At 44.0% G+C, this 19,860-nt stretch overlaps 1 long non-coding RNA gene and 1 pseudogene across 6 annotated transcripts in view; one reads left to right on the top strand and one right to left on the bottom strand.

Moving 5' to 3' along the window:
• LOC117088389 overlaps positions 1-19,860 on the top strand; it is a 43,783-nt pseudogene that overhangs the window by 15,142 nt on the left and 8,781 nt on the right.
• The window catches only part of LOC117088430, a 39,958-nt gene that overhangs the window by 3,304 nt on the left and 16,794 nt on the right, over positions 1-19,860 (bottom strand). The window contains exons 1-5 of one of the 6 annotated variants that reach the window (XR_004439218.1): positions 11,069-11,202; positions 3,330-4,381; positions 1,970-2,087; positions 913-1,359; positions 305-331 (exon numbers count right to left, since the gene is read on the bottom strand). This is a non-coding gene — a long non-coding RNA (uncharacterized LOC117088430). Of the gene's footprint in view, positions 1-85; positions 332-912; positions 1,360-1,969; positions 2,088-3,329; positions 4,382-11,068; positions 11,203-19,860 lie in introns of those variants that run through there. The other 5 variants (XR_004439216.1, XR_004439219.1, XR_004439213.1 and 2 more) reach the window with 5 other exon arrangements.

The following is a 19,860-nucleotide window of genomic DNA, read 5'->3' on the forward strand; positions in this document are numbered from 1 at the left end:
CTCTCCAAAGGAGGCAATCGGACATGACTTTAGCTCAGTGAGCAGAGGGGTGACATTGGATAGACGGGAGGCAGGTTTGCCCTGAGCAGTTCCCAGCTTGACTTTTCCCTTTTAGCTTAGTAATTTTGGGGCCCCAAGATTTATTTTCCTTTTACAGAACCATCAATACTTACAGAAAAAAACCCTGAATATGCACAAGCCTGTATACCAAACTACCAATTTATAGAAAATACAGGTAATAAAGATAAATGTCAAACCACACCTTGGCACGCAACCACAAAATTCAAACAATAGGAAACCTTACCATACAATATAAATTTCAAGGAGGAACCTATAGAACAAAAGAGAACACAAAACATATTTTAAAGGTAAAACTAAACCATAATTTTGGATGATGAAAATATAAAATAGAACAAAGGAGTGATGACCATAAAAGTCAGGAAGTGATTGATTTTTATTTGAAAAGGGGAAGAGTTTATTATTGAGCTGGGGCAATTGATGGGGCTTCTAGGTCAGCTGCCAAACTTCTCCCTCTCTGATGGTTAAAGGGTGTTTACCTTTGATTAAAGGTCACCATTTTAAGATCTTTTTTCTTTTATGTTACCTGTGTTTTATTTTATGATAAAAAGGCCAATGCAGAGTAAAATAAGTTATGGGGCATGGTTCCTGTTCTGCACGAAGCCTCCACCCCATCCTCCTCTCTGGACACTGAGCACCCAGAACAACTGGCAGCCCCAGGACTCCTGCCAGGACTACCTCATTTCTGAGTGTGTACCCAGCTCCCCATCACTGGAGGCAATGTCCATGATCTATTCCTTGAGGCCTGGATGAACCTGATAGGACGCAGCTGAGGGGAAGTCTGGCCCCAGTCTGTAGGCTTTGGCCATCAGCATAGAGGGAACAGGTTCTCACCTCTCCACAGGCGCAGTTACAGCCAGAGTCTCCTCTCTGCGTGGGAGTGAGGCTTGGTCCTTCCCCTGAACAGGGTGACAGGGATCTCTCCAGAGGTGGAGATGACACCATTCCTCCTCTAACATGGTCCCATTTCATGCTCGTTCTGCTTTACAGGAAAGTTGACTCACGCTGGTGTCCAGTGAAGAAACCCTGGCACAGAGAAGGGACAGGTGGATTTCAGGGCTGTGCTTGATCTGGGATTGGAAGAGCACAGACCACCAGGTGGCGCCACTGCACGGCCTCTTCGCCCAGGAGGTGGATGCTGGGGCTGAGATTGAAGGTGGGGAGAGGGATGTCACAGCTCATCGCACAGGTTCCAGGTAAAAATCCTTCTGCCCAGTCCACCTGGCTCTCCCTTAACCAACTCTAGCGAAAAGTGTCTCCTTCTCACGTTCCTCGAAGGTGCTTTTTGACACAAGAAAGAGGATGCGATCACTAGATTGTCCTGGTTTATTGTGTTGTCAGTAAAGTGAAAATACACACTTAATAAATAATAAAATAACCCATGATAAGCCAATGTTTATAATGTACTGATACCACTGAGCCAGTGTTTATAATGTACTGACACACTCCAAGTGTGGGCACAGCTGCAGACATGCCTTGTCTTTTGGGTCAGGACACGGGATAGAGAGAAATGGGAAGAAACTCCAGTCACTGCAGAAAAGGGCCCCCACGGAAGAGGCCTGGCAGGGAGGCCAGTTGTCCCAGGGCCACCATATTTTGGGATGATTCCCCTTTTCTGGGTAGAACTGTTTTTTATTCTTTTTGTATTCACAGTAGTTCTGAAATTGCAGGATGCTGAGAGCCAGCAGTGGTCAGTTACACTGTCTCTTTCTTCACCATTAAATGCTGTGCCAAAAAGGATACATTTCTATCCTTTTCCAGGAGAGAATCAAAACAACAATGGACACATTGAAACATGCAAACATACTTTAAATATGTGCTGTCACAAGTAGCTACTAAAACATTAATTCCACCAAAATGAGGAAGGTGTGAAAACAGAAACATTGTATACCTATATTCACAGCAGCATTATTCACCATAGCCAAGACAAGGAAGCCAACAAAGCAGCCTTTAACACCTGAATAGATGAAGAACATGTGGTCTATGTAGACAACGGAATATGATTCAACCTTAAAAAGAAGGAAATTCTGTTATATGCTGCAACATGGATGAACCTGGAGAACAATGCTAAGTGAAATAAGCCAATCACAAGGAAATTCCAATACTGCGCAATTCCAGTTATATGAGGCGTCTAAACTCTTAGAACCTGAAAGTAGAATGGCGGCTGCCAGGGGTTCAGTTGGGGATTCATGAGGAGTTTTGGGGCATAGAGTTTCAGTTTTGCAAAATGCAACATTCTAGAGATCTGTTGCATAACAATGTGCTTACAGCTAATATGATAGTACTCTATACTTAAAATGGCTATGATACAAAATTGTACATAATATGGTTTTTGGCACAAAAAAATAATTAGCTCTCTTACTAACTTAGGAAAAAAGCACATGAATTCATTGAAAATATATCAGTATGTGCTTACTATGAAAAAGAGACACAGAAAACTTGAAACAAAAAGAGAGATCCTTGCTACCCCAGCTATCACCCATGAATCGGCAGGATCAGCATCTCATGAAACTAGATAGAAACGCTCACAGGCCCAGCCTTGACATCTTGAAACAGTCTGCATTTATCAGGACCCCAGGTGGCTCCACTGCATGTAAGGCACTGCCCCAGATGGTGGTGGAGGGACATCCTAGGATGGTGACCCTGCCCCACAGGTAGGAGTCTCCAGTCCAGATGGGAGCAACCAGAAGGGCCCAGGAGGGACATTTCCAAGAAAGTGAAATTAATAAACTGTCCAAAGTCTCTAACTTCTTAAAAGAGTCACAGAAATGGAACAGATATTAAAGTTAAATTAATGAGCATTATCTAGAAAATAAACAGGCCAAGCGAGGTGGCTCATGCCTGTAATCCCAGCACTTTGGGAGGTTGAGGAGGGTGAATCACGAGGTCAAGAGATCGAGACTATCCTGGCCAACATGGTGAAACCCTGTCTCTACTAAAAATACAAAAATTAGCCGGGCGTTGTGGCTCACGCCTGTAGTCCCAGCTACTCGAGAGGCTGAGGCAGGAGAATCGCTTGAACCTGGGAGGCAGAGGGTACAGTGAGCCGAGATCGCACCACTGCACTCCAGCCTGGTGACAGAGCCAGAAAAAGAAAAAAAAAAGTAAAAGAAAATAAACAAAAACAAAGACAAGTATTAACTTGAGGAAGAGCAAATACTATGAAGCAAGTGAAAAGTAGTCAGGTTGTCACATGAGAAGATTAGTCACAGAAAAATAAACAAGGAATGGCTGAATTTGTGATATCTTACCTTGTTTTTACCTGAGTGACTCTCTCCCAGGAGAGACAGGCGGGCAGACTCCATTTTTAGTTTCTTCACTTGCAGCCCCCTTTATCCCCCTTAGGGAATAACTAGTGCAAACTGACTCCAAGCACATCCAGGAATGCACCTGCTGATAAGGTATTGAGGCAGGTTGTACCAGCAGCTCCTGAGAATGTGCTCAGTGGAAGGTACCTAAAGCGCCTGCATTTATCTTTTAATGATACTGGTTTAAGCCCCTGCCCCTGGAACTGTTTATTTTTTGTAACTGCTTCTATAACCAATTAATTTTTTTTTTTTTTTTTTTTTTTTGCCTATTCTGCTTCTGTAAAATTGCTTCAGTTAAACCCTCCTCCCCTATTTAGACCATAGTATAAAAGAAAATCTAGCCCCTTCTTCGGGGCCAAGAGAATTTTGAGCGCTAGCTGCCTCCCGGTCTCCTGCTAATAAAGGACTCCATAATTTGTCTCAAAGTGTGGCGTTTCTCTATAACTCGCTTGGTTACAACAAACTAAACATAATTACTACATAAATATATCGGGAAGAGGAAGGAATGGGAAGAGTGAAAGAGAACAAGTGATGGATGTGTTGACGTCACGTTCTCCCGGGCGGGGCAGGAGGTACCACACATGAGGGACTGACATAGCTAACGTGACCACTCTTCTCGTTCTGCCTGCAGCCCGTAGTCTCTCCTCCCTGCCCATGGGTGGTGCTTGGGAGACAGGGGTGCGGAATCCGGCCGACCTCGCCGTCCCCGCCCTCTGCCTCGTGGTGTCAGTGGGGTTGGGGAGATGAGTCCTACCCCTGCTCATCTCCTGTGGCTGCTGCCTTTTGGGCAGCCCCTCTTCGCGGCAGTGGGACTGCCCTGCCCGCCTGTGGCGCTGCCCTTCCCTGGGCCTCTGAGAGTTGGCTCTGCCTGGACCTTTGCTGTGCTCCCGGAGCCCTCCAGGTTGTCATTCAGGTGCCCGAGGCCAAGTGGTGGTGTTCCTTCTGTTCCCAGCGCCCTCTTCTCCAGTCGCCGCTGCAGTGCCTGCGTGTGGGTCCTGAGGAGTTTTGGTGAGGTAGAATTCTTATTTACTTATTTAAATTTGAAATTTAAAGCATGTTCATTGCAGCAATGTCTCTACTAGAGACTATGTAGAGGCAATGAAAAGGGGAAGAGATAAATTGTAGCACATTCCTGCCATGGAATACTACACTGCAACGAAAACAAATGAACTATTTGTCTGAACATTGATTCATCTTGTAGACCACATTAACTGAAAAAACAAGCAAAAGAATTGTTGGGAACAGGCCCCCAAATCTGGCCATAAACTGGCCCCAAAACTGGACATAAACAAAATCTCTGCAGCACTGTGACATGTTCATGATGGCCATGACGCCCACGTTGAAGGTTGTGGGTTTACCGGAATGAGGGCAAGGAACACCTGGCCCACCCAGAGCGGAAAACCGCTTAAAGGTGTTCCTGAACCAGCACAATAGCATGAGCAATCTGTGCCTTAAGGACATGTTCCTGTGGCAGATAACTAGCCAAAGCCCATCCCTTTATTTCCCATAAGAAATGCTTTTAGTTAATCTATAATTTATAGAAATAATGCTTATCACTGGCTTGCTGTCAATAAATATGTGTGTAAATCTCTGTTCCAGGCTGTCAGCTCTGAAGGCTGTGAGACCCCTGATCTCCCACTCCACATGCCATATTTCTGTGTGTGTGTCTTTAATTCCTCTAGCGCTGCTGGGTTGGGGTCTCCCCGACCGAGCTGGTCTCGGCAATGAATAATATCAGTAAGAAACAATTTATAAAAAGTTTAAAAGCAAAGCCAGGTGTGGGTGCCTATGCCTGTAATCCTAGCACCTTGGGAGGCCAAGGAGAGCAGGTTGCTTGACCCCAGGAGTTCCAGGCCAGCCTGGGAAACATGGCAAAACCCCATCTCTACAAAAAGTACAAAAATTACCCAGGCATGGTGGTGCAAACCTCTAGTCCTAGCTACTCAAGAGACCGAGGTGGGAGGAATTGCTTGAGTCTGGCAGGTCGAGGCTGAAGCGAACTGTGTTTATGCCACTGCATTTCAGCCCAGGTGACAGACTGACACCCTGTTTCAAAGAAGAAAAAAAAAAAAAAAGACTGAAAGCATGTCAAACAAAGAGACTTTTCTAAAATTTAGTAAGAATATAAGGGCATACATCAAATTCAAGACAAACGTTCACCAGCAGTTCTTGGTTTGCTCAGTACAGCATTGACCGAAACACTTGCATATCAGAAGTGTGGAAAATCAGGGCTATCTACATGTATTTCTATTATTTTCCGTGTATACTACATATAGCCAATATGTTAAAATGTCCCAAATTGACAAACCTGAGTGGCGGCTTCACAAAGATTTCTTATAATTCTCTATTTTTACTTCCAGCTAGAACTAATTCATAATAAAAATTTGTGAAGTGAGTCCATAGAAACTGAGCAAAATGAAAAAGGATTTATTGAGTGTGAGGAAAGCTGCAGAGATGTAAAGACAGATGGAGAGATGACAATACTGAGCATGTTAGTGACCTTCACAATAACAGATTTCCTGGAGCAGTGTGAGCTGGAGCCAGAATGAAGTGGATAGAGTATGAAAGAGGGATGAAGGAGTAGGAACTTCTGGAGGCAAATATGGCGTGTGTTTGGCCAGATTGGGAAGTGTGGATGGACTCTGAACATTCTGCTTTATGTCCAGCACTAGAGAAAGAGAACTTATGTTTATTTAGCACCTTCCACAATCTGTAAAGAAATCTGAAACATTACAAAAAAAGACATATGAATGGCCAATTGTCTTCAGGGAAAAACACAAAGTAAAACCACAATGAGAAACCACTAAGCAACCATTCAAATGGCTAAACTTAAAATGATTAATAACTATAAATGTTGGCAAGGATGTTGAACATCTGTACTCTCATCCATTACCTATAGGAATATAAAACAGCCACTTTGAAAATCAGTTTTGTATCATGTAATCAAGTTAAACAACCTAGTACTCTACGGCTACCTTTCCACTCCTAGATATTTACTCAAGAGAAGTGAAGATTCTGTCAAAAATCTCTGTATAAGAATGTTCATAGTTTCTTTATTTATAATAGTAAAAAATCAGAAATAACTGCCAATGTACAAAAATCATGATTCATTCATACAACGGAATATTATCAGAAATAAAAATGAATGAACTACTGATACATGCAACAACATGGATTGATCACATAATTATTATGCCAAGTGCAAAAAGTCAGACACGAAGTGTTAAAACAGGAAGAACTGTGCTATCATGATAGCCATCAAATCAATGGCTGCTGGGGGCAGGGAAGCTGAGTTGAAGGGAGAAAAAGGGATCTTTGTGTACATTGATAGTGGCAAGAGTGATATGGCTATATTTGTCAAAATTCACTGATAAAGTTGATGAAGATTTGCTTATTTTGGTAAATGTAAATTTTATAAGTTTAAAATGCTTATAATAAAAATTAGGTTAGTGATAAAAATAATAATTAAAAACATTAGCAACCAAATCCAACAGCGCACCAAAAGGATAATGCACCATGATATGTCCATATATGAAAAACACACAGCTAACAGTATAGTGAATGGAGACAAGTTTATAGCCTCCTCTGTAAGATCTGGAAGGAGGCACATACTCCCACTTTCACCACTTTTATTCTATCCAGTACTAGAAGTCCTAGCCAGAGTAATCAGGCAAGTGAGGAAATAAAGGGCATCCAAGTCAGATAGGAGAAAGCCAACTTAGCCTTATTCGCAAGTGACATGATCTTTTACTTAGAAAAAATGAAAGATTCTACCAAATAAATAGTTAGAACTAATAAACAAATTCAACAAAACCTCAGGATACAAAATTAATGTGCAAACTTTCATAGCATTTATATATACCAGCACTATACAATCTGAAAAATAAATCAAGAAAGCAACACCATTTACAAATCACAAAGAAGATAAAATACCTAAAAATCAACTAATCCCAGGAAGTAAAACAAAAACTATAAAGCACCAATGAAGGAAATTGAAGAGTACACAAAACTGAAAGAACCAGGCATGGTGACACACATCTGTAATCCTGGGACTTTGGGAGGATGAGACAGGAGAATTGTTTGAGCCCAGGAATTCAAGGCCTGGAAAGCATAGTGAGACCCTGTCTCTAAAGGAAAAAAAAATGAAAGATATTTCATGCACATAAATTGGAAGAATTAATACTGTTAAAATATTCATACTACCCAAAGCAATTTACAGATTCAATTCAATACCTATCAAAATACCAATATCATTCTTCACAGATCTAGAAAAAATATGAAATTCATATGGAACCATAAAATATCCCAAATAGCCAAGGCAATTGTAAACAAGAAGAACAAAGCTAAAGGCATGATGCTACCTGAATTCAAAATATACTGTAAGGTTAGAGTAACCAAATCAGTATGGTACTGGCATAAAAATAGACACATAAATCAATGGAACACAAAAGAGAACTTACATATAAATCCATGTATTGATAGCCAACTCATTTTTGGCAAAGGAACAGAGAATATACAACGGGGAAAGAACAAGTCTCTTAAATAAATGGAGCTGAGAAAATGCTCCCAGATGCAGAGGAATACCACTAGACCCTTGTCTCTCACTATATACAAAAATCAACTCAAAATAGGTATAAATGCAGGTCCTAAAACTATAAAATGACTACAATAATGCATATAGGAAACACTCTAGACATGGGTCGAGGCAAAAATTTTATGGTTAAGACCTCAAAAGCACAGGCAACAAAAATAAAAATAGACAAATGAGACTACATTAAGCTAAATAGCTTCAACACAGCAAATGAAACAATCAACAGAATTAAAAGGCAACCTGTTGAATAGGGAAAATATTTGCTATGTATTCATCCTACAAGGAACTAATATCTACAATATATATGGAACTCAAAAACTCAACAGTAAAAACACAAATAATCCAATTAAAAAGTGGACAAAGGATCTGAATAGATGTTTCGCAAAAGGAGACATACAAATGGCCAACAGGATGTGAAAAGCACTCAACATTATTAAATAGCAGGAAAATGCAAACCAAAACTACAGTAAAATGTCATCTTATCCTAGTTAGAGTGGTTATTGTTGGGAAATAAAAAATAATAGATACTGTCAAGCATGTGGAGAAACCAGAACTGTTGTACACTGTTGGTGGGAAAGTAAGTACAGCAATTATAGAAAACAGTATAGTAATTTCTCAAAAAATTAAAAATAGAACTACTGGCTGACCCAACAACTCTACTGCTGGGTATTTATACAAAGGAAAAGAAATCATATCAAAAGAGTACCTGCATTCTGGGGTTTATTGAGGCACTGTTCACAGTAGCAAAGATATGAAAACAATAGGTGAATCCATCAATGGGTGACTGAATAAACAGTGGTATATATACACAATGGAATGCAATTCAGCCATAAAAAAGAATGAAATCCTGTCAGTTGCAGGAACGTGGATGGAACCAAAGGCCATTACGTTAGGTGAAATAAGCCAAGCAAGGAAAGGCAGATATCACGTGTTGTCACTCATATGTGCGAGCCAAAATGGTTAATCTCAGGGAATTCAAGAGAGTAGAGTAACAGTTACCAGAATCTGGAAAGAATGTATGGATAGGAAAATATAGAAAGGCAGGTTAATGGATCCAAATGTTCAGTTATTAGAGAAAATAAGTTCTAATATTGATAGCACAGCAGACTGACTAAAGCTACAAAAATGTATATTTCAGTATAGATATAAGAGTGGATTTAAAATGTTCCCAACACAAAGAAATGATAAATGCTTGAGGTGATGGATATCCTAAATATCCTGACTTATTATACACACATTCTATGCATGTATCAAAACGTCACATGTATCCCATAAACATGTACAAATATTACGCACCAATTTTTAAAATATTTTAAAAATAAACAACACAATATGGGGCATTTTAAAAGGTACAAAAGTTATGAGCATGATAAAAATTTAGCAAATATTTTCCTTTATATTAACATCTTTTTCATTCTGTATGTTTAAGGATAATAAAGTCCATACAGCATCAGAAGAGGTGGCTCTCCTGAGAGAGAATCCTCTTCCCAGTTAAAAAGACAGAAACAGAATCATTGGAGTGAGTTGGACTTTGGAGAACTGCACAGCACCATGTCTTAGTGTCTGGGATTACCAAGACTTAGGGAGGAGGGTTCACCTTCCATGAAGAACTAAACTTTGGTTCTCTTTCTTGTTTATTGGTATTGCAAGATCAAAATTTCAGAAAACCAAGAGAAAGAATTCAGTCAAAGGGATGTACTGTCTTTTACTCTCTTTAATTTCTTTTTTTTTTTTTTTTTTTTTTTTTTTTTTTTTTTGAGGCAGAGTCTCGCTCTGTCGCCCGACTGGAGTGCAGTGGCCAGATCTCAGCTCACTGCAAGCTCCGCCTCCCGGGTTTACGCCATTCTCCTGCCTCAGCCTCCCGAGTAGCTGGGACTACAGGCGCCGGCCACCTCGCCCGGCTAGTTTTTGTATTTTTAGTAGAGACGGGGTTTCACCGTGTTAGTCGGGATGGACTCTCTTTAATTTCTTAGAATATCCACTGCCAAAGAAGATCCAGACAGTTACAAGAAGAATTGTGTTCCTATTAAGGAAGGAGACCACTACTACTCCTGCTGCCCTCCTCCCCTCACCTTGCCTAGTTTATAAGACAGGAGAAAAGGGAGAAAGCAAAAAGCTGGAAAGAAACAGAAGTAAGATATATAGCCAGACAACCTTGGCACCACCACCCAGCCCTAGGAGTTAAAAAAGTAATAATAGGCCGGGCACGGTGGCTCACGCCTGTAATCCCAGCACTTTGGGAGGCTGAGGTGGGTGGATCACGAGGTCAGGAGATCGAGACCATCCTGGCTAACACAGTGAAACCCCATCTCTACTAAAAATACAAGAAATTAGCCAGGCTTGGTGGCAGGCGCCTGTAGTCCCAGCTACTGGGGAGGCTGAGGCAGGACAATGCCGTGAACCCGGGAGGTGGAGCTTGCAGTGAGCCGAGATTGCACCACTGCACTCCAGCATGGGCAACAGAGCAAGACTCCGTCTCAAAAAAAAAAGTAATAATGATAACATCAACCCCTGACCTAAACTACTTGGTTATCTGTAAATTCCAGGCATTGTTATGAAAAAGCATTGCAAAACTTTCTGTTCTGTTAGCTGATGCATGTAGCCCCCTAGTCACGTTCCCCACGCTTGCTCAATTTATCATGATCTTTTCACGTGGACCCCTTAGAGTTGTAAGCGTTTAAAAAGGCCAAGAATTTCTTTTTCAGGGAGCTCAGCTCTTAAGACACAAGTCTGGTGATGCTCCTGGCTGAATAAAGCTCTTCCTTCTTTAATCTAGTGTCTGAGGAGTTTTGTCTGCAGCTTGTCCTGCTACACTATGCCACCAAAATCCATATGTTGAAGTCCTATGTTAAGAAGACAGAAGAAGTGGCCATCTGCAAGCCAAAGAGAGAGGGCTCAGAACAAATCAACCCTGCAGCACCTTGACCTTGCACCTGTAGCCTCTAGAACTGTGAGATGATACATATTTATTATTTAAGTCACCCAGTCTTTGGTACTTTGTTATGGCAGCTCTAGCAAATTAAAACAGAAATATTACCTTTTCTACCTTCTCCTACGTATGAACATGAGATTTTTTAGGAGTATGAATTACCTGGAATTCCAAAGGATAGAATAAGTCAAATGAAAATGGAAGATATAGGGTCATTTCCAAGTCTCTGAGTGTCCCCTGGCCACCACAGAAAAATGAAGATGTGCCCATCGCCTTTCGGTTTCACACAAAGCAAAAGTTGTAGACCTAAACTGACATAGAATCACAACTGTATTTAATTTATTTGAGATATTGAAGGAGGTAGTTTTGCCCAAATTTTATAGAAAGATGATGAACAATCACAATTACTAAATAGAGAGGCTTTTCTGGCAGGGGATCGCAGGTACTATACGTTTTTCTCCTATTTTTAAGATACGTTTTCCTAAAAAGTTTTGTCTAGGAGTAAATGTTATCACTTTGCTTTTTTCCTACCCATTGATCGCTTGTTCCTCCCTGAATTTCAGTAACGTTGCTAGAGTGGAGGTGTTTGTCCATGATTCACAGATGAATCAAAGAGATCCCAGGAGCAGAGAGCTTCTCCTGAGGTCACACAGCACCTGGGTGGTGGAGCAATGATGGGCACATGACATTCCAGGCCTCTAGTCCAATTTCTGGGTTCTATGAGAATTGTAGCCCTTGTTTTCTGATACATGTGGTTCTCTTTTGAGCCAGAGAAGGAGAACGCACAATGAGAAAAAATTGCCACAGCCCCAAGTCTTTCACTTATATTTACTGGGCTGGGGGATGGAGGGAGAGAGGCTGCCACTGATTCTCTTAATTCCAGCTTCTATTATCAGTCACTCAGCTGAAAGCAGGAAGGTTAATCTTCTGCACTTGGCCTATCAGAACCAAGATAACAGAAAGCCCCACTTTCTACCATGGTAAAGACAATGGCGCTCCCACGCCTTGAATCATGACCGTTTTCTAACTACATATGCTTTTCTGCACATGTAACTATTTCTGTTCTCATCAAGCCCCAGTTCTCATAGTGCAAACACAGGAGCTACTGAGCCTGATGCTCTAATGGAAGCTCTGAGTTGAAATTTTATTTTATACTTAGGTACCTCTGAATCATTGCAAAGTTTTGCCTGACTCTACTCGGACCCCATTTCAATCTAAGGTCTCTATGCTCTGGGACCTCTCCAAGTTCTCATCAGAAATGACAAAAAAAATGCCTTGTCCAGCTACTGGGGTCCCTGATAGCAGTGATAAGCTGCTCCTAATGGGAGAGAGCCTTGGGGGTGACCAAAGACTCATAGACTTCATTACTGCTGGACAACATGGCTCCAGCCTCTTGACCACAATGGATCAATGGTCCTAGATTCACCTCTGATATTTAAAGTCTTTTGTTCTTCAGCCTCCACAAATGCTCTCTGGTTGAGATGAAGGTAAAGGACACAGAAACCCAAAAGTTGTAACTGCCTGGAACTCTGTCCAAGGTACCTCCCAGTGTTCTCTTATTATGTTGGCCATGTCCTCAGGAATTTAGTGAAATGGCCATGTTGTCTACCAGTGGAAGTCAGGGGAGACCACTAGGCAGAGCTCCAGTGGCTGGTGTCCTCTACACCATTTATCTACACATGTTGGGGTTTTTCTAGCATGAAATGCCCAAAAGGCAGTCAAACCCAAGCTTGGCTCCTCCGAGGAATGAGTGTGAACATCTTAGCCCTGGCCAATGAGCACTGAATTCAAGAGAGACCAAGAGACCTTCTAAATATTGGAACACTTTAGTTCTGAATCCCAGAAGCTGCCTTCTTGCCCGGGAGGCAGGTGTCACTGCATCTGGTCCACAGAAGCAGGCCCACAGCTCAAGGTGCTCTTCTGGATTTCTGCCTCTTCCTGGTTCCTGGCCTGGCAAATCTTCACTGCTTTGCTAGCCCATCTATAAATTCAAGCAGACTTTTCAAACATGTATTTTCCTCCCAGTTTTCCAGTGATACTCAATGGGAGAGCTGGTCCAAATGACCTAATCAGCAATTGCTGGAAACCAAAGTACAGTGTACAGTTCTATATGTTAATGTCATGTGCCAAGAGAGAAAATGCATATATACAAGTAGCCACTTAAGCACTGTAATAATATCTTTCTATATACCCTGAGTATAATATATATAAATATATATTCTAAGAAAATAATCTCTATGTGTAATATATGACTATGATTCTGATAGACAAACCGGGGGTCATAGTACGAGGACGCTTCTCATCACCTTCACTCATGAGCCAGATAGTGTGAAATGAGAAGCAGAGATTTGAAATGTGTTGCAAAACTCTCTCAAAGAAAGTAGAGTGATATTCCCATGACCCAATCAAACCAATCTCCTCACAAATCACATTGGACTTATAATGTGTGGGATGTGTCTTTATTAAAATGGAGTTAATCCTAGGTATGTGGTCTTTTTTACATGAACTGTACTGTAAGTGGCTCACTAGCTGTCAATTCACCAACAATCATTCCATTTAATAAAAGGGAGATCCCACCACAGGCCAGCATTTCCCAGGTGGAGGCGTCTTGCCGACATAATCTTCCAACAGAGAATTTCCCTGGGAACCCAGAAAGAAGAGCAGAGGCTCCGGCAAAAAGGATGAAAGGAATAGCAACCACGGCTGGGCACCGTGGCTCAAACCTGTAATCCCAGCACTTTGGGAGGCCGAGGAGGGTGGATCACCTGAGGTCAGGAGTTCAAGACGAGCCTGCCCAACATGGCGAATCCTGTTTCTACTAAAAAATAAAAATAAAAAAAATGAGCCAGATGTGGTAGCAGGCGCCTGTAATCCCAGCTACTCTGGATGCTGAGGCAGAAGAATCGCTTGAACGCGGGAGGCGGAGGTTGCATTGAGCCAAGGTAGTGCCACTGCACTCCAGTCTGGGCAACAAGGGCAGAAGTCCATATCAAAATTAAAACAAAAGGAAAGAAATAGCAACAGTGATAATATCATACACTGTCATGGTGCTATGTGTTAATCTGTGTCCTTAGCATTTTAAAAATATGAATTCATTTAATTCTCACAACACCTCTATGGGGTGTGCCTGCCAAGGGTCCAGCTCAGAAGAGTTTCCTCTCCTGAGAATTCTATAGGAGTTTTCCTGACCTCATGGCCACCTCTGATACTTTACTCTTGTTTTTCCCCCAGGACTGATGAGGGCGTCGTATCTGGTTTCCACCGGGGTCTAGAGAAACCATCAGAGTGAGTGGAGAATGGGATTCATAAAGTGGGAGATCTCCAGGATTCTCCCTGGATCCAAGATACCCAGAGAAGCCGGATCCCGCGTCCTGGAACCCCTACCCTGCTACTCTGTGGGCCCTGACCTTGGGGAAGACCTGGGCTGTTGAGAAGATAATCAGGATGAACTGGGCTGGGGAGACAGGAGGTAAAGGGCGGCTGCAGGACTCAGTAGCTCCTCCCGGGGGGCCTCTGCCCCGGGCTGGGGTCTGCAGACTCCTGAGGTCCTATCTCCAAATGCCGCCGCCCTAGGCCACCGTTCCCTGGTCCCCGCCCCTCTGTCCTCTCCCCAGGTCCCCCCACACAGTAAGAAACTCCCAGATGAGCGGCTCCGGGGGACGGGCGGGACGTGGGAGGGAGCCCGGGAGGCTGGGTCCCGGCGGGGAGGCGGAGGGAGCACGTCCCAGAGACAGTGGGCAGATTGGGACCTGAGGGGAGCGGGGCGGGGTCCCAGGTTCCCTGGGCCTCTCCCACCCCCAAAATGCAGGTTCCCGGGGCGCATGCCCGTCGTCCCCAGTAGGTGGAGGCCGGGCTCCGCCTCCACCACGCGCGCCCTGGGCTCCTCGGCGGCCCCTTCGTGGGCAACACGCGGTTCCTGCGCTTCTACAGCCGTGGCAAGGATCAGAGAATGAAGCCGCGGGCGCCGCGGCTGAAGATAGGACAGGACTGTGGACGCCCTGAAGAAAGTTCTCGATGACCGCAACGAATGTGTTACTGAGTGGCCTGAGGTTCCTGAGCCGGCACAACCACCCGGGCCAGCGGGTGAGTGACGTCAGGCTCCGGGCACAGGTGTCCCTCCCACCCTACCCTGGCTGACGGGTCAGGGTCTCCCAGGCATGGGGGTGCGGGGCCTCTGTTGACCCCCCACGGGTGGGGAAGCGCTAGGGACATTTTGCTCCAGGTCTCTCCTTCATCTGGATGGTGACTGACTTCTGCTGTGACTAATCACAGTGGGAGGGAGGAGCTGGCGTGGGCGGGGCGAAGCGGGGATTCTGGCCCTCCCTGGGGCTGACACCTGGAGAGGTTCAGGGTCCCATACCTGCAGTTGCTGCGCGGCTGCGTGCTGGCACCAGTTGGGGACTTTCTTGGAGGACACTTTCAGCCCGCCTAGGACGGGAAATAATAGTCCATGTCCCTGAAGCAGGACGTAAAGACCTGGACAGCGGCGCCCGCGGCTGATATGTCTGATATGGCCCAGTTCTGTGTTCCCACCCAAATCTCATCTTGAATTTTCATGGGAATTGCAATCCCCAGGTATTGGGGAAAAGACCTCATGGGAGGTGATTGGATCATGGGAATGGTTCCCCCATGCTGTTCTCACGATAGTGAGTGAGTTCTCATGAGATCTGATGGTTTTATAAGGGGCTTTTCCCCGCTTTGCTCTGCATTTCTCTCTCCTGTCACCATGTGAAGAAGAATGTGTTTGCTTCCACTTCTGACATGATTGTAAATTTTCTGGGACAGCCTCCTCAGCCATGCAGAAGTGTATCAATTAAATCTCCTTTCTTTATAAATTTTGCAGTCTCAGTTATTTCTTTATAGCAGTATGAGAATGGACTAATACAACTTCTAACTGATAGAGTAATGCTGACATAACAGTTTTTGACTCTGTGGGTAGAAAATAAAACACTCTGTGGTTTCCCCCTTCTCTCTCTCTCTCTCTCTGGGATCATGAGCTCTGGGGGAAGCCAGCTGCTGTGCTGTAAGCAGCCCTGAAGGAAGGTCCATGTGGCTAAGAACTGCAGACTTCTGGGACCAGACAACAGGGAGCTAGGCCTTTTCCAACAGCCATGTGAGTGAGCCATGTTTCATGTGAATCCTCAGTGAAGCCCTTAGATGATGCAGCCCTAGGCTGACAACTGGACTGCAACCTTGTGAGAGGCCCTGAGCCAGAAGCACTCAGGGAAACCTCTCCTGGATTCCTGACCATTGGAAACTGCAGGAGATGATGAATATTTGCTGTTTTGAGCCGCTAAGTTTTACATAATTTGTTATGCAATAGTAAATAACTAATACGTTTTCACAAGACAGGATGTATTATTACATGGTAATTTGCATTTACTCTAAATTTATTTATTTATTATTATTACTGAGACAGGGTCTCACTCTGTCACCCAGGCTGGAGGGCAGTGGCATGATCACCATGCACTGTAGTGTTGACCTCCTGGGCTCAATGGATCCTTTGACCTCAGCCTCCTGAATAGCTGGGACCACAGGCATAAACCACCATGCCTGACTAATTTTCTAATTTTTTTGTAGAGATGGGGGTTTCACCATGTTGCCCAGGCTCATCTTGAACTTCTGGAGTCAACAAATCTGCCTTCCTCTGCCTTTCACAGTACTACGATGGCAGGCATGAGCCACCACACCTTGCCTAAATTAATTATAAGACATTAAACATGTAGCTTAGTTTTAAAAGGTAAGGAGAATGTCCATGGCTGAAGAGGATGTATTTTATTACTGTTCACAATGATCACTTTACTACAACTTCAATTTCCAACTGTGTCCCTATAAAACACAAAAGAAGACCTAACCCTTGCTAGGCTGACTCTACGATGGCCTCAACAACCAACTCCTGGTCATTCACCTTCCTCCAGTTATTCAGCCAACTCTAATGTAGGTTCTGCTATGAAGAAATTTAGCAGATATAATTAAGGGCCTCAATTAGTTGACTTTAGACTGCATTTATCCTGCTTGGACTGTCCTAATCAGGTGAGCCCTTGCAAGGACCGGGTTCTTCCTGAGCATAGAGATCCACAGTGCGAGAGGGATTCAACATGAGGGGTTTTCTGCACTGTGGGCTTTGAAAATGAAGAGGCTGTGTAGGAAAGAACACTGATGGGCATCAGGAATTGAGCGCAGCCCTCTCTGTTCTCTACAGTGTCAGCCAGCAAGGAACAGGGACCTCAGTCTTACAACTGCCAGAAACTGCATTCTGCCACCTCTGTATAAGCCTAAAGGAGGATTCAAAATGAAAATGCAGCTTGGGAAGCCCAGAATAGAGATTCTGTCCACATCATGCCCACATTCCTGACTAAGGAACTATAAGCAGATAAATGGGTATTGTTTGGCCAGGCGTGCTAGTGCACACCTGTATCCTAACATTTGAGAAGCTGACACAGGAGGATCACTTGCAGCGAGGACTTTGAGACAAGCCAGGATAATATAGTGAGACACTGGTCTCCACAATTTTTTTTTTAATTAGCTGGGCATGATGTCACTTGTCTGTAGTCCTAGCTACTCTGAAGACTGAGGCAGGAGGGTCCCTTGAGCCCAGGAGTTTGAGGCTACAGTGAGCCATGGTCATGTGACTGCACTTCACCCTGGATGAGAGAGGGAGACTCTGTCGTTAAAAATAAATCGATGAATAAAATAAATGGGTGTTGTTTAAAGCCAACATTTGTGATAACTTGTTACCCAGTCTTATAGAATTCACACACAGGCTCAACAGACTCATGGAATGAGTTGATGAATTCATATGCACACTAGTTTCATAAAACAAAATCTTTTTTAATTTTGTCAGTGTTTTACATTTTATAATTTTCTGTGATGCAATTTAATACACTCGTATTTCATTCAGTCAGTTAACAAAATTAATTTAGTCCCTATGATGAACCAGGTATGCCCTCGTATGTTCACGTGCCTGACAGCCTAGAAGCCTCACAAGACCAACACGGAGCCACTGGAGTGTTTTAGGTGAAGGAATGACACACGCTGCACATGCTGACTCACAGTATCAGGACCACTGTGGAGAGAAGAGTTATGTAGCAGGTAATTGGTCAGTGCTAGAACCACAATTCAGGAGTGACAGCGTGGTGGTGACTAAGGGGAGAAGAGGGCCTGAGGGATGAAAGTGACGGAGGGAAGGGCTGGAGAAGCAGGAGGTGAGGAAAAGGAGCAGAGGGAAGAATTCAAAAGCTGTGGAATTCTGAGGTTTAAACACATTGTTTTATAGGTTTTAATACATCTGTCCACAGAGCCTCGCAGGGTGTTCTTTGCAGTTGGCCTTTAATAACTTATATGAGTCTGCCAAAAAACTAGCTGTTTTTTGTGTTAATCAGATTTATAAAATACTAAGTGTTCCTATAAAATATACACACCACCACTTAGATGTGTATACTTCCTAAAATCAGGCAGTGCATTTAGCACTGGTGAGGGGCATTGTGAACACTTGCAACTTTGAGGTGAATAAAGTCTACTGGCTCCTGGTTGCAACATATAGTAACACAGTGTGCTACTTTGTATTAAGGAGATGTCCTGGACTCACACAGAAACTCAGGACTATGGAATGAAAGTATATTTAAAATACAAGTGGGAGTCACAGAAACATTGTCTGGGAAAGTGAAACTTAGGGGCTTTGTGAGTGCTGCTGTAATGCTTTTAGACACTTTTTTTTTGTAATTTTTTTTTTTTTTTTTTTTTTTTAGTAGAGACGGGGTTTCACCATGTTAGCCAGGATGGTCTCGATCTCCTGACCTCGTGATCCGCCCGTCTCGGCCTCCCAAAGTGCTGGGATTACAGGCTTGAGCCACCGCGCCTGGCCGCTTTTAGACGCATTTATATATCAAGTGGCCAAAGACACATTTTTTACCGATCAGATTCCTGATGATTTAAGGGTTACCAGGATTCTGCTACCCGCTGTATTTAATAAACAAAAAGCAAACTGGTCTCTATTCTATCTCATGCATGCAAGTACAACTTTTCTAGATTTAAAGAAAAGAAAAGAAAAAAAGAAAAGAAACCTGTCTCTACATCTCCATTCCCAGGGCGGGCTCACTCTCTGGTGCTAAGCTCCCTGGGTGTTCTCCTAGAAGAGTTCAAGGGGGACATGTAAGTAGTGGGAGGCAGGGAGTCCTGGGACGGGGTTTCTGGGATGAAATTGAAGGGAGAGGGACAGGGACCATGCCCACGGTTTCTCCCTGGTTTCTCAGACTCCTGGGCCAAGGCTCAGGGAGACATTGGGACAGAACACTTGGCACAGGAGGATCGAGGTCAGGGTGAAGTCCCGGGGCCCCGGGCGTGGCTCTCAGGATCTCAGGCCCCACAAGCGGTGTACGGACTGGGGAGGCACGGGGTTAGGGATTCTCCAGCTCCGCAGCGTTTCTCTTCCTCTCCCAACCTGCGTCAGATCCTTCTTCCTGGATACTCATGAGGCTGACTCAGTTCTCACTCCCATTGGCTGTCGAGTTTCTAGAGAAGCCAATCATTGTCGCTGCGGCCCCTTTTCTAAAGTCCCCAGTCACCTACCAGGACTCAGATTCTCACCCGATGACAAGGACGCAGTGGAGCAGTGGAGAGCCTACCTGGAGGGCGAGTGCGTGGAGTGGCTCCGCAGATATCCCAGGTGCCATTGACCAGGCTGGTGTCCGGGTTCTGTGCTCTCTTCCCTATCCCAGGTGTCCTGTCCATTCTCATGAGGGCCACATGCCTGCTACTGGAGTGTCCCATGAGAGATGCAAAATGTTCGAATTTTCTGATTCTTCTCGTCAGACCCCCTACCAAGACACATGTGACACCATCCCATCTCTGACTACGAGGCCACCCTGAGGTGCTGGGCCCTGGCCTTCTACCCAGATCACACTGACCTGGCAGCGGGATGGGAAGGACTAGACCCAGGACACGGAGCTTGTGGA

The sequence above is a fragment of the Trachypithecus francoisi genome, unplaced genomic scaffold, assembly GCF_009764315.1.
Source record: "Trachypithecus francoisi isolate TF-2019V2 unplaced genomic scaffold, Tfra_2.0 Lachesis_group10, whole genome shotgun sequence".
NCBI classification, from domain to species: domain Eukaryota; kingdom Metazoa; phylum Chordata; class Mammalia; order Primates; family Cercopithecidae; genus Trachypithecus; species Trachypithecus francoisi.